We start from the raw sequence: 13,638 nt of genomic DNA on the forward strand, positions 1-13,638 counted from the left end.
TGTTAAATACAAATCAAAGCACATCACAGAGCGATTACTTTGTTTTCCTTTTGTACTACAGATGTTAGTAGAAATTTTGAAAGAAGATGGAGTTAGAAGAAAAGCTTGTTTACTCACAGCCGAAGGAAAACAAAAACCCAGAACAAAGCCAAAAAAACCTCCAGAGTTCCCACCCTTACTTTTTGTACAATCCGAGTGCTTCCTGAGTTGGTCTCTGGTCAGGTGTTTGGTATTCCTTTGTAACCGCCTTTACGTAAGAATTACCTCAGAAATTACCTGTTACCTTACCGATCTAATGTATGACACTGCTCGCCCCCAGAATCCAAGAGCAGTGTATAAAGATTTCACTGGAGGTGATTTTTTACCTAGGAGCTTTAAACTGCTAGTCAGAGGTAGTAAATACCAAACAGCGGATTGCACCTGTGTACAGTTAGTATCTATTGAGTAAGCATGTAAACTAAAGCACTTCTACATTGTTAGGAAAAGTTTTAATCCAGTGTATTTCCGGGAAACTTTCGCGGGAGAGTGCGATCCGCTACTTTTTTAGAAGCTCGCTGAAATGGTGTTGAATTTGAGAATATCAAAATTCTTTGAGAGTTAGACTCCAACGAGAAGTTTTTTTTTGTTCCTCTGTTGGCTGTATTGAAGGTCGCACGTTGTGAGCGCGGAGCTTGTATTGTCGAGTTGTAGCTGGATGACCTGGCCATCCCCAAACAATATGGACGTAGCTTTTTTCCTAAGGCGGTACACATGGCATACATTCTCTTTTCACTGACTGACAGTGCTTTTCCTCTCAGATAGTTTCTTGCTGAGAAACCACGACAGGACTGGAGAAGTCTGGATTCCTGTGTTCGTTCTTTGCTATTAAAGAGACTGCTCCTATACCAACGCTCAGGTATGCGATCGGTGGGTACTAGGTGAATGTTTGTTTGTCATAAGTCTGGGACGTCATTTTAGTAGGGTCAGACGGTGGTAGCGTCACGCTTTAGTTGGGGTTAAAGGCTTCCTTGTACACTCCATCAGTCATTTAACTGGCGTTGGCTGGGGGCTTCTTGGGTCAGGGTCGCTGTCAGTGGGCAGCGATTTGCTGTATGTGTGGTACATATAATACGGCCGGTAGTACTCGGGCCAAGCCTAGAAGGATTGGACCTGTTTCGTTGACTTTGGGACAGCCACTTTTGGATGCCTCTCACCTTGTGCCCTGGAGGAGGGTTTATGTTCTCTCGAGCCACCTGGTGTCCAGGATAAGGTCAGTCTGTTTTGGCCGTTTTGACTACTTTGTTGGTGCCTTCACAGTTGAGTCTCTTGCTGTTGCTGATGCGGTTCCAGTAAGAACGCTTTTTCAGGTGTTCTAGGTGTTCGGGCGAGTTGATGTCTGAAATAGATGGCCCACATCGATGGGTATGGCAATGCAGGTATGCTCCCAGTCGGCTGGTAGACATGTCTATCCAAGCCTCTGGAAGGTGGTGCGGGTGCATTGACGCATGCCTCGTAAAGTAAGTGATCACTTAGGAATTTCATGATTACCCCGCATGGTACGAATGTCTGAATCTTTCTCTTGCGAGGTTCATCTTAGCGGTGTTAGTGACTGCAGTACCCTTTTTGTTAAGTCATTGTAGAGAGTGAACTGTTGGCATCGCCCATACTTTTTCAGATAGCTCATCTGCTGTGGCGATTTGCGATAGTGTGTCTGGTAGCGAGTTACTCGGCATTATTAGCTTAAACGTGGTAGTCCACGCTAGAACAGCCGTAGTTCCCATCAGGTTTGGGTACCGAGAACTACTGAGATGCCCATGCATGGTAGATATGAGCGGTATTGTATACCATCCTGTAGCAATGTTCTGTAATCTCACCGCTCTTTATAGCACTTGTGCGTGAGGGGGAGCACCCGAGATAGGGTGGTGTTTAATTGGGTGACATTACCTGTGTCAATGGAGTTGTGTATGGCCGTTTCAGTCCGTCTGGATGGCGTAGATACAGATGGTTGCGAAGTCTGGTGCACAGTCTCCTGGATTTGTTGCCGTCTGCAGCGTATCCAGGTGTGTGGATTGAGAGTGTTCACACTTTTCTCACACCCCGTCCCTTGGGTGGTGTTCCCCGTCATGAGTTAGACTCGGCATCCGCCACTCAGCGTGCCCTCTCTCCCTTATCTTCTCTGTGGACAAAAGAATAATACTGCATTAAGAGATCAATACAGGCTCTTGCTTATAAGAAAATATGAATAAACAGTCTGATTTAAAAGATAGCCCAATTAAACCAGTCCAGCAAATCAACACCCTGTTAAATACAAATCAAAGCACATCACAGCCGATTACTTTGTTTCCTTTTGTACTTACAGATGTTTAGTAGAAATTTTGAAAGAAGATGGAGTTAGAAGAAAAGCTTGTTTACTCACAGCCGAGGAAAACAAAAAGACCCAGAACAAAGCCAAAAACCTCCAGAGATTCCCACCCTTACTTTTGAAAATCCGGTTTCCTGATTGGTCCTCTGGTCAGCTGTTTGGTTCCCTTTGTAACCCCTTTACAGTAAAAGAAAATTAACCCTTACCTTACCTATCTACTTATGACACCTCTGGATACCTTAGACGAGCTACGTGGCTTCTCAGATATGTCTACATCTGAGCTGGAAGGTTCAATTCCCAGCTTGTACAGACATCCCCATGCAAGCTCTGCTCAAGCTATCCCCATTGAAGCTAGATGGAAAAGGCAGAAGCAATGCAAAGGAATGGACTGATATACATTTAATAACGTAGTCTATCTACCTCGGAAAGCTCAGCCAACCTTGGAAAATCAAGGAAGTAAATAATCCTTCATCTTGATGGTTCCTGTGGCCAGATCGCAGCTGGTGTAAATCAGCACAGCCTTCAGTGGAACTACAGAGATTTATAGCCGCTGAGGATCTGGCCAGTGACCTCAGGTAGAAACAGGTAGAAGGAATCAATGTTTGCCAAATGGACTGTAAATACAGTGGAAGTAAATAAAAAAATCAAATCTAAGATGGAATACTGGATAGCATCCTGGGGCACTTTTATTGTACCCTTCTTATTTCAGCCAATGCTAGAAGGGAACAAACTATGTAGTGGCCATGCCATCCTTTCCCTTGACCATTACATGTCTCTAGATATGTCTATTTGCAGGAGCACTGTGGCAGGAACACAATTATGTAAGCATACCCAGGACAGCAAAATAGTGGTCCTGTAGCAGTTCACACATCTGACTTTCTTTGCATCAGTTTCTCCACCATTAGGTCTGTGCCTTTCCATCCAGACAGTTTCAGCTGAGCATAACTAATTAACAGCACATCTATTGAGCAACTAAGGGTGAAATTTTGTTTCTGTTGAAACCAAAGGCAAAATTCCCACTGACTTCAATAGGACTAGGATTTCACTCTAAAGTTTGGTCTACACTATATACACCTCTACCTCGATATAACGCTGTCCTTGGGAGCCAAAAAATCTTACCGTGTTATAGGTGAAACCACGTTATGTCAAACCTGCTTTGATTCACCAGAGTGCGCAGCCCCGTCCCCCCGGAGCACTGCTTTACTGTGTTATATCTGAATTTATGTTATATCGGGTCGCGTTATATCGAGGTAGAGGTGTACTTACTTTGGTGTAACTACATTGCTCGGGGTGTGAAAAATCCACACCCATGAGTGACATAGTTATACCGATCTTAAACCCCCTGTGGAGAAGCGCTGGCAGGACAGCTTCTCTCATTGACATAGCTACTGCCTCTCGTGGAGGTGGACTTCTTAAGCTGACAGGAGAATTCTCTCCCATTGGCTGAGAACATCATTATCAGATGCAGTGCAGCTGCACCGATGTAAATTTGTAGTGTAGACCTGCCCTAAAACTTTCTTTATAATGCTGACAGCGTTACTCAAACACTCTTTTTTATTTAGCAGCCACAACATATATTGAGTTTTATTTGCTTTGAATGTGTCAGAAAGAACCATTTCCAGTGTCTTTTTGCAGGGAGCTGCTGTCACAAAATTGTTGGTTTTCCAAAAAAAAAAAGCAAGCTTTAAAACCTAGTCAAGCAAACAAAACATTATAATGTCTTTTTAGCAACACCTCTTTAAGTATTGATGGTAATAATAGTTCAAGAAGAATCTTTTTATAGAGAGATGGGAGACTAATATAAGTTCTAGCTACTGTACATCATTTAATTCTTAATATGCACTGAAACTGGACAGGAAGAAAGCTGACTATATATTTTAAATCTTTATGAGCATAATGATGATGACCCCTTGGCTCCCCTGAAAAGTCCACATCTTTTCATAAATCTGTAATACAATTATACTAATAGAACTGTGAGATTAAATTAAACTTACAGTTGTCTCATACAAAAAGAAATATTTCTGTTTAAAGGCAATCTAGCCTGCCCCTGGGAGAATGATAACAATTCAGTACAGGACATGGACATTGACTTTTATTATTCCTCACAGGGGGGGAGGGAAGAGGGGAGGAATTGTTATATTGAACACTTTCATCACAGTACACAAGCTTGACATCACATCTTTGTCATACATTAAAAATGAACAGAAGGGTCTTCATTTGATTAAAGTCAATACAGCAGCAGTTCCCTTCATACAGAGGCAAATAGTTTCCAGGTGAAGTGCTTCAGGAAATAACAGGGTTGTTGTTTTGGGTTTGTTTTTTTAAACAATACTTCCATAACATAGTCTAATTATAAAGATTTTTTCCTGTTAAAGAAGTGGTAATTAGGCTGTGCCCTGACCTGCAATTTGCATGTGAGGATTTACAAGGACTGTCATAAGCTTCTAAAATGTACTGTTTTTGCCTAGGAAAGTCAATACCTCAGTAACTACACAGTAAATGATTTGTGCTAGATTGTGCTCTGGCTTTCATATTAGTGCACCTGATTTGCACCAGTGTAAGTGAGAACAGAATCAAGCATTCTAACTGGGATGGAGTTGACAGCTAATCAGGTTGCCTTAGCACTTCTACAGTCTGAAAGCATAACTAGCCCACAGTCAGAGGCTGTAAAACACATTCTGATTCTTAGAGAATAAAACATTAAGAGATTGTGGTTGTTTGAGTCATGCCTTCAGAAATGTCACGTGCTAAAAGGGACAGGGGGAGTAAGAGCATTCTTATCTTTGTCCAAATATACTCTCTTGAATTGAATTTGCTAACTTCCCTCCTGCCTTGTCCTAACATGCCCGTCTCCTGTGCTCCTAGGCTTCCCTCCCTGCCCTTTGAAAATTTCAGTTGTGTTGAATATTCTTAATGTTAACACTCAAAACAGGATTTTTTCTAAGCTACTGTAAACATAAAGACGTGAAGAATGAAAAATAATTAGCCATGTCTTCAACATCTAATATATTTGCCTTGTTTTAAGAGAGTAGTTAATCATCAACAAGACCACAACATGTTTTGTGGATTTATATTATTACTAATTCATTTTGAGCAGTGTTATTAATTACATTTAAACAGAATATTCTGTCTTATTGTTATTGAAAAGCTGACTATTATTAATTACATTTAAAATGATATCACAGGACTCCTGCAGTAATACGGTGCAAAGAATAATATTTAAACTCTATTTATACACAGAATCTTTTGTTTTTTCATTTCAAAGAGAGGTAATTAGAATAGGCAACAGGGAATTGTGAAAACTGAGTTCTGTTCCCAGTACTACTTCTGATACATTGTGTGATGCTGGGCAAGGCATTTAAGATCTCTGTGCTTCAGTTTCCCCATGCATGCAAAAGGATAGTAAAGCGCTTTGAGCTCTTGGGACAGAAGTCGTGAGGTACTATTCTTCACAAAAAACAAGGCATAAACTCCTTCTACACTGAGATTAGTATATATACAGCAATACTACATTAACTATTTTCTGCATAATTTCTCTCTCTCTCTTTTATTATTATTATTAATTCTTTGTCAGGAGTTTAGAAATACAAAAGATTTCCAAGAGAGTCCTGCTTCAAGTTAGGCATCTAAATTAACAGCTCAGTGCCTCCTATTGAGAACAAGGCAACCTACTGTGGTTCTGGGGGATGGTCTCCCCGTTGAGTACAAGGCAAGCTGCTGGGAGCGAAGACTGAAAATCTGACCAATTTCTGTAGGTGTAACTGTGGACAAGTGGCCAGGGAGAAAGCCCTGGGCACCCCACATAGCAGTCAGAGGGGATTAAAGCCTCTGTGTGGGATTAGGCCCTTTCCTCTTCTCAGTCTCAGGAAATTCACTGAGTTTGGTGATGGTCCATTCCATAGGGGAGCCCCACTGTCTCCAGACCTCTTCTTTGTCAGTTTTCCCCATCAGTTCTCAGAGTGGTATATTTAACAAAATACAGCATAAAGGGCCTGATTCTCCGCTGCCCTGCACCTTGTGTAGTCATTTTCATGAGTGCAAATTCAATACAAAGTGGGTGTGAAATACTACAATTCTGAGAACCAGGCCCAATATATACCCAGGGTTGAATTCCTTCTGTATTACAGCAATGTTAATGTAAAGATTTGGGCTCCCATTGAGACATTCATCTTGAAGGTGCAACAAACTAATATGGCACAGATACCAAAAAGCATTTTAATAGATACTATCACAATTTGATTTTATAATACAAACATGAGTAAACAATCCAGAAAAAGGGTCTATGTGGAGCACAGAAGCTCTCTGATCTGCTAGCAGGCTATTAGCTCAGGGTAAAATTCACCTTTGTGCATAAGGCTGGCTCAAGGCTTATGCACTACTGAAGATCGCTTAACTCCCACTTAACCCCTTTTGCAAAACCCAGTTTTAATGCAATGCAGTTCCAGGACTGGCTGCACATCCACAGAAAGGAATTCTGAAGAAAGCAGGACCAGACATAACTATTTGTACAGTATTTTCCAGCAGTCGCTGTGAAATGCTTCTTACCCTTCTAGGAAAACAGGTTGGGGCATTACAAAATTTTAAAAAATGCAGTAAATTTAATTTAATTGAAACTTTGCATTAATATTGCTCTGGCCTTTGATTGATAAAGTGCCCTACAAGCTGTGATAATGGTTCTGTAATGCACCATTTGTCTTGTGTACCATTGCTTTACTATCGACAAAATAAAAATAATCTTTAAAAATATTAATGTAAGTAGATTGACTTTGACCTTTTGAGTATCTTATCAACAAAATAAAAATGAGAAATCTGTTTCAGTGTCACTGGAGCAATATTAAAACAGGGTTACAATCTGAAAAGTGACATTTGAGAAATGATTTAGTGGGGATTTCATATAAAATATCCTTTGTTTATAAAGCCAGCTACTGCCAGCCCTACACATAAAAGTTTGGATGTGAACATCCTGCTATGTTCTCTCTGCCTTGTACATCATCACTGGTAATTAAAAATTACTGCTGTGAGAAGCTGGCTGACAGTTCTGTTGAAATAGAGGCATGAAGCAAACTAGAGACCATTCTTCCACAGCTGAATTGACTCTATAGTACTAACATGGTCAATTTTTTTTTTTTCTGTAAAGAAAGCAGATAGGATTCAGGGAAACAGACGGAAAGCTGAGTAAAAAGGTGCATTTTTTTCTAACCACACATTAATTTTCTGACTACAAACACCTGGGAAATAAATAAAATCACTAGAAGTCATCAAGCCATTGCTTAACAAGAAACCATAGGATACTAAGATTCAGGAGAACAATAAAACAAGGAAGAGGGATAGACAAAATGACCTTCCATCTATAACAGTGTTGATTCAACACGCTGACAATACCTGAGTTTCCAAGGAACAATTTTCATACAATTTTTGCATGTTTTGAACTTCTAGTAGTAAGAGAGAATTGTATTAGTGCTAGATAGCTAAATTATTTTCAAGGCTTTACAATGTTAAATGTTTTTAGATCTTTTAGTATTTAAGGAGATGTACATTATTTCTTATACAATTTATGAGTCCCCAGTTATTTGGGGGAAAGGGGAAACCAAAACCAAGTGAATAAAAACAAAATCTTTGAAAAAGATATTATTTAACCTAGATCATGAGAAAGTATCACAGTGTACCTTTCAGCATAAATGCTTTCAAATAAATTCTATCTTAGCTTTCATTCTGAATGTAACCAGTTGTTGTTTTCAGGCTATTTATTCTTTAATAATTCTTTGCAAACTGTTCATATTTTATTTTCTTGGTTTAAATAAAACTAGTTCATAATCTAGAATGATAAATATTGAAAAGTTTGGGAAGGATGTTCCATATTTTAGTGCTAGGGAATATCACTTTATATGAAACTAAAAATAATCATAAACAGTACTTGAGTTAAAACAAAAAAAAAAAAAATCAAAAAATTGTATCATCAGATTACCAAATCTGGAACCTCAGATCATCCTCTCTTTTTATTTTGAATTTTGAGGAGAGGAGGCTCAAGCTATGTCTATACTGCTCTGCAGTTCAGAGTATGGGGTTTGAACAGCAGCGCACATTAAAGTGCGGTGCTGTAACTCCCCCATGTGGACACTGCAGGCATGGACAAAAAGTTTTCTAATTCACGTTTAGCCCTCTTCAAACAGGACTTTACATTAATGTGAGCTAGGAACCTTTTAGTTTGTGCCTACAGTGTTCACACAGGGAAAGGGGGAGGGATAGCTCAATGGTTTGAGCATTAGCCTACTAAACCCAGGGTTGTGAGCCCAATCCTTAAGGGGGCTATGTAGGGATCTAGGGCAAAAACAGTACTTGGCTCTGCTAATGAAGGCAAGGGGCTGGACTCAATGACCTTTCAGGGTCCCTTCCCAATCTGTGAGATAGGTGTATCTCCATATATATACAAGTTTCAACACATCATTTTGATGCTCACCGCGATTCACATCCAAACTGCAGGGCAGTGTAGGCAAGCCCTCAGATGCCACTCCCTAGAACCAAACCCAAGTTCGATACAAAACAAGAAAGGCTTTATTCTCTGCTTCTGTTTCAAATGTGGTCAAAATCGGGTAAGATTTCAGACCAAGATGGCAAACATCCTATAACTAAAGGTCCTGAGATTTTAGAGTTGACAAATCCAAATTTGACCTCTAGCTATGATTTGGCTTTAAATCCTAGCCTGAACCTAATCTGGATTTGAACATCGGCTCCTTGGCTCCAAACTGAAATGGATATTTTGTAACCCTTATTCTTTTTAACCCTTTCTTTAGCTCCGGAATGCTTTCCAGAAGGACACCAGATTCTGCACAATCCCTACCGCAGCACCAATTTTGATTAATTGGACTTACAGAAAACAGCAATTTAGGAGCTGGCTTGTGATCACTCATTGCCACAAGGGTGGTATTGTTTCATGATCAACAATAGGCCTGCAGAAATGCCAACAAAATGTGTAGAAGTTAGTAAAAATTAAGACCTAAACATCTGTGTACTTGAATAAATTCAGTAGGTGCAACTTTTCCTTTCTGTCACATCTATAAAACCTAGGGTTGCTAGTTTTGGTTGGACGTATTTCTGGAGGTTTCATCATGACAATTTTTAATTAAAGATTAATCTTTAATTTGTGGAGACTCCGGGACAATCCTGGAGACTTGACAATCGTAGTAAAACTCTAACAGCAAGTAACCAAAAATGGGGTTGCCTGGATTTAACTGACAGGAGGATTTTGCCCTCACAGTTTATATGGTCATCATTACCCACAAAGTACTTTTTAGAGGTTAGTCTATTCCAAGTAATTCTGGTCTCCACACTACTGGAATGAATTCAAAGGGCCTATGTCATGGCATCTAGCCCCAATCTGAACCTTAGAGTCCAAAAAAAATGGGGTACCAGCATGAATTCCTCTAAGCTTAATTACCAGCTGCCACTAATCAGGACTTGGAGTGCCTGATAAACTCTGGTCTCCCCAAAACCTTCCCTGGGGATCCCAAGACCCAAATTCCTTGAGTCTCACAAAAAAGGGGAATAAACCATTTCCCTTCCCCCTCCTTTCTTCCTCCCAGATCTTTCCCGCCCTGGGTACACCAGGAGATCGCCATGCTTCAAACTCCTTGAATCACAACACACAGAAATCAGGTTTCTCCTCCCCCTTCTCCCCCCCTCCCAGGCTTTTCCTCCCTGGGTTATCCTGGAGAGATAGGCAGTGATTCAAACTCCTTGAATCTTAAAACAGAGGGATTCCACCTCCACCCCTCCCCTCTTCCCCTCACCTAGAGGCAATACAGATTCAAGCTCCGCTGAATCTAAAACAAAGAGGAAATTTACCTCTCCCCCCCCCCAAGTCCTGGTGAGTACAGACTCAATACTTAGCATTAACACAGAGGTAAAAATCAATTAGGTCTTTAAAAAGAAAGTTTTTAATAAAAGACAGAAAGAGTAAAGATAATACCATAAATTCAAGATGGAATATTACAGGTCTTTCAGCTTATAGAAACTGGAGAAAACCTCCTCAACAGAAAATATTTAAAATACTTCCAGCCAAATACACATTAGAACTCTACCAGCCAGATACACATTTGCAAATACAGAAAACCAATTAAAAAGACTAAACTGCCTTTTTACTTGCACTACTACTTGAATAGAAAATTAGAGAGCCTGTAGTACGTCGGTCACTCTCAGATCCCAGAGAGAACAACGCAAACCAAAAAAACACAACAAAGGCTTCCTCCACTGAGATTTGAAAGTATCTTGTCTCCTGATTGGTCCTCTGGTCAGGTGTTGCAGGTCACTCTTTGTTAACCCTTTACAGGTGAAAGAGACATTAACCCTTAGCTATCTGTTTATGAAAGCCTGATTCTGTTTGCATTTACACAAGTGTAAATCAGGAGTAACTCCACATGAAGGCAACAGAGTTATATCAGTTGAAAAAGAGTGTAAGTGACAAATGACAGAGAGAAACAAGATGCAAATATTTTTAATTAGTATTGTTGCCACAGTGTATTACTTGGTCTCATAAATGGGTTAGTTGCTTTCTACCAAAAAAAAAAAAAAAAGCTAGTTGTTTCACATGTGACTCTGTAGAAAAGGATAAGAAAATTGATATTCATTTTCAGGTGGAGTTAATATGTACAATTTTGAAATCTAGAAAACAGAATTTATGGGCCAAATTCAGACCTTCTGTACAATGGGTGCTCTGCCAGATTAATTCCATTGTATCCTTATCAAATATCAATTGTGTACTGAGGACCATTGTATGAGATTAAAATGGTGTCCAACGCATTATCAAACCAAGAGTCTATTCTGTAGAACAATAGATTAATTGATGATTGTAAAGCACTTTGAAGATGAAAAATTCAATTTAAAGTCCCCTTTTAAAAATATTATATATCACGCTACATACAAAATATTTATGAAGTTAAAAAACAATATTATATATTCACAGTAAGAGCAACTGCTAACTATGCATGCTTTGTCAAGACAAATAAAAGTTATTTCCATAATTTTACATTATATGGAATGTTAAATCATACTTGTCGCTTTTATGAGGTTCCTAGGATTATATATACTATACAAATTTAATTATAAAATATATATTTGCTTCTGTTAGTCCATCATGGAAGAAATTGTTTAAAAAGTCATATTTTGTTTATCCAGGTTTTCTGTATATGTGCAATTATTCTATAATATATCTTGTCTTTACAATTCAGTAATTTTCAGTATTTGGTAGTACTCATCTCTGCAAGGTATCTTTAGCAATCCATCCTTTGTTTCGTTAGCCTCCCCAACTTCGACTCCTTTATTCAAGTTTGTAGGGTTTTATCACTTGTTAAGTTTCTTAACTTGCATCGTAATTCTTACCATTGGTTTCTTAAGTCTTATCTGAATGGTAGAAAATACCTGTTTCATCCTGTTGATGAAGCATTGTATCTGTTATATGTCAGCACTGGAAGAATGTGCTTCTTTTAGATCTTCACCTTCTAAATTTTGTCCTCTACATTCTATTCCACTTAATTAAATCACCATTTAATTTGATTTGCCATTTAATTTGAGCAGAACCTCTGGAACAAAATAATTTGTATTAATAACAGCTCAGCTTCCACCCATTAATAAGCAGTTATTATTGGATGTTTCAATCACTGGTTGTAGTGAACTGATTTTAATTAACAAGGCAGGGACAAAATTCTAAACAGATAGAAGGAAAAAAGTATTCAAATATGATCCATGTTCTAGTAAAAGATTGCTATAAAGAGCTAAGATCATCATTCAGACATTCCTGTTGACATCATAATAAGCACTACCTTGTACTATATAAATGTGACAAGCACAAAGGTGATATCAGGTGGATACAATTAACTGTTTATCAATTGATACAATGAACTCACTAATTCTAAGCAATATTAGGCATGAATTCAGGTTTTATCTCATGCAGTTCAATTGAACTAAAATGGGATTTAAACTACAACAAAAAATCGAGGGCTTGCCTCATTAAAGCACTTAATTAAAGCATATGAGAACAATGGCCCCACTGGGAAACGTGAACTCATCATTTAGGTGCATAATGGGAGGCTGGGCTCTTTTAAAAATCTGGCTATTTATTTAGGTTCCTAACTGAAAGATGTTTGTAAAGCTCTTTTGAAAGTCTTACTGAATGTTTCTATAAACATTAAGGTAGGTATAGCCTTTTCTGAATATTATTCCATGGCCATAGAGAAAAATCTTTGTCAGGAGAAATCAAAACCAAGCAACTCAGGCATGTTTAGGGGAAAAAAATAAACTTACAGTAGGGGAGAAAGCTGCAGATTTCAGCTCTGACACTCATGAGTCGTATATAACTTCAGAACAGCAAATCTATAGACCAGGACTGCACAACATGGCCCGCAGGCCGCATGTTGCCCACGTGGGCTCACTGTGCAGCCCACGGGGGTGAGTAGGCAAGCAGCAGGGAGGGGCAAACCAATGGCTTGCTGGCAGGTGGGAGGGGTGGTGAAGAGGCCAGTGGCAGTCTGGAGAGCAAGGGGGAGCCAGCGGCAGAAGGTAAGAGGCCAGTGGCGGGCAGGCAGGTGAGTTGGCGGCAGGGGGAGCAGGCGAGCCAGCTGCAGATAGGCAGGTGAGCTGGCGGCGGCGGCGGGGGGGGCTGAGGACGCAAGCATGTGGCAGAGGATGAGTAGGCAAGTTGGAGGGGTGGGGGGATGACAGGCTGAGCGGGCGGGCAGTGGCAGGGGGCAGGTGAGCTGGCGGCGGGGGAGGGGGGCTGAGGAGGCGAGCGGGTGGCAGGGGGTGAGGAGATGAGCCGGGCGGGTGGGTGAGGGGATAACAATCAAGCAGACGGGCAGTGGGGGAGGGCAGGTGAGCCAGTGGCGGGGCAGGGGGGCTGAGTAGGCAAATGGGCAGCAGGGAGTGAGTAGGCGAGCCAGGGCGTGAGGGCTGAACAAGCGAGCGGACGGGCAGTGCGGGGGTGGGCTTTATATTGGGGGGGGGGTGAGGAGGCAGCGGCGAGTCGGTGACTGAACTGTTCTACTGATCTTGTTCTCATAAAAAATGGTCCTTTTTGCTGCTTTTCTCTGGGCTGGGTGTTGTCCCAATGCTGCAAGAGGGTGTTCCAAAGGAAGGTGCTTGCTTCTAACCCCAAAGCCATCAGTATGTCTGCTCTTCAGTTAGCCCGCTTGAAAAGTTTGATTGTCCTTGGTCTGGCTCATGTCCCCTCTCCAAGGGTTGCAGCTGTCTGGAGGTGCTGCCTTCCATGCCTTCCTCATTCACACCTCATTCATTCAACAGGGCAA

General features: G+C 40.5%; 1 pseudogene; it reads left to right on the top strand.

The window, feature by feature from the left end:
- Positions 1-13,638, top strand: part of LOC116837364 (von Willebrand factor D and EGF domain-containing protein-like) — a 276,210-nt pseudogene that overhangs the window by 79,565 nt on the left and 183,007 nt on the right.

Source organism: Chelonoidis abingdonii, chromosome 10 (assembly GCF_003597395.2).
Source record: "Chelonoidis abingdonii isolate Lonesome George chromosome 10, CheloAbing_2.0, whole genome shotgun sequence".
Lineage (NCBI taxonomy): Eukaryota > Metazoa > Chordata > Testudines > Testudinidae > Chelonoidis > Chelonoidis abingdonii.